This window comes from Papio anubis, unplaced genomic scaffold, assembly GCF_008728515.1.
Source record: "Papio anubis isolate 15944 unplaced genomic scaffold, Panubis1.0 scaffold5203, whole genome shotgun sequence".
Classification (NCBI taxonomy): Eukaryota; Metazoa; Chordata; class Mammalia; order Primates; family Cercopithecidae; genus Papio; species Papio anubis.
The window spans coordinates 1-1,682 of record NW_022165411.1 but is presented as its reverse complement, the minus strand read 5'-3'; the positions used below and the strand labels follow the sequence as shown (position 1 = coordinate 1,682).

Here is a 1,682-nt window from a genome sequence, read left to right as displayed (position 1 = left end):
TGGAAAGAGTCAGAAAATTCAGGCGCTTTGCATCTCTCATGGGACACCCCAGCAGCACCCATGTGACCACCCTGAGAATGAACAGGACACCTGGGGTGGGGGAGAGAGCACAGAACCCAGACACCAGCCTGGACACAGGCATCTGGGATAATCTCCTATTCCTTGGAGAGTTCTAGACTCTGAGAGAGGAACATCGACTTCTGGTGCTAACCTGAGTGGAGGCCGAGGGACTCAGAAAAGCTGGAATCAGACCTTCAAACGCATTTAGTGTGAGGCAGAGAACAAGGCCTGAGAGAAAAATTCACGGTGCCCAAGGCTGCTGCAGGGGTCAAAGGGGACCCCTGATCTGTATTCTAGGGACTGTCTTCCCCTCCATGTCCTCAGAGACGTCATCCCTTAATTGTCCTAGAGAGCAGAGGGGGCCCTCAGAGGAAATCAGGGAAACTCATGCCATTCTCCATTCAAGGGAGGGCGACATTCTAGCGCTGATCCCATTTTCCTCCCCTCCTCATGGGAGGCCATCCCGGGCGATCTAGAGGTGATGGGGAAGGCTCCCCACTGCCCCTGGTACCCGCGCGCTGCAGTGTCTCCTTCCCGTTCTCCAGGTATCTGCGGAGCCACTCCAGGCACCGGCCCTCCAGGTAGGCTCTCTGCCGCTCCGCCGCACGGGCCGCCTCCCACTTGCGCTGGGTGTTCTGAGCCACCAAGTCCGCGGCGGTCCAGGAGCGCAGGTCCTCGTTCAGGGCGATGTAATCCTTGCCGTCGTAGGCGTGCTGGTAATACCCGCGGAGGAGGCGCCCGTCGGGCCCCAGGTCGCAGCCATACATCGTCTGGATGGTGTGAGACCCTGGCCCCGCCCCCGCGGTCAGCCCCGCCCACCGAGCCCCGCCCCGCCCCGACCAACCCGCTGGGATTTTGGCCTAAACTGAAAATGAAGCCCGGTAAAGGCGCCTGGGGCTCTCCCCGGTCGAGGGTCTGGGCGGGTCCCGCGGCCTCGGGGCGGATCTCGGACCCGGAAACTCGGGGAGACCCGGGCCGTCCGTGGGGGATGGGGAGGGGTCGTGACCTGCGCCCCGGGCCGGGGCCACTCACCTCCCTCGCTCTAGTTGTAGTAGCGGAGCAGGATCCACAGGTTCACTCTGTCAGTCTGTGCGTGGGCCTTGGTGTTCCGTGTGTTCCGGTCCCAATACTCCGGCCCCTCCTGCTCCACCCACGGCGCCCGCGGCTCCATCCTCGGACTCGCGGCGTCGCTGTCGAACCGCACGAACTGCGTGTCGTCCACGTAGCCCACGGAGATGAAGCGGGGCTCCCGGCGGCCGGGCCGGGACGTGCTGGCGCTGAAATACCTCATGGAGTGCGAGGCTGGGGGCGAGGAGAGGCTGAGACCCGCCCGACCCTCCTCCCCGCGCGGCTCCCCGGGTCCTGCGCCCCCGCCTGCGGTCCCCTCGCTCCTCCCCGCAGAGGCCATTTCCCTCCCGACCCCGCACTCACCGGCCCAGGTCTCGGTCAGGGCCAGGGCCCCCGAGAGCAGCAGAAGGAGGGTTCGGGGCGCCATGACCCGCATCTCGGCGTCTGAGGAGACTGAGCCCGGATGGGCGGGTGGGGACTTTAGAACTGAGACCGCGGCGACGCTGATTGGCTTCTCTAGACATCCGACACCCAATGAGAGTGGGAACTGGGGA

At 64.6% G+C, this 1,682-nt stretch overlaps 1 pseudogene across 1 annotated transcript; it reads right to left on the bottom strand.

Annotated features, from left to right (window-relative positions):
- Positions 1-6: 6 nt before the first annotated feature.
- On the bottom strand, positions 7-1,616 carry LOC116273292 (annotated as a pseudogene). The gene is made up of 2 exons (XR_004181685.1): positions 1,093-1,616; positions 7-847 (listed from the first exon to the last, which is right to left on the bottom strand). The product of XR_004181685.1 is annotated as an HLA class I histocompatibility antigen, A-25 alpha chain-like (transcript).
- Between the last annotated feature and the right edge of the window lie 66 nt (positions 1,617-1,682).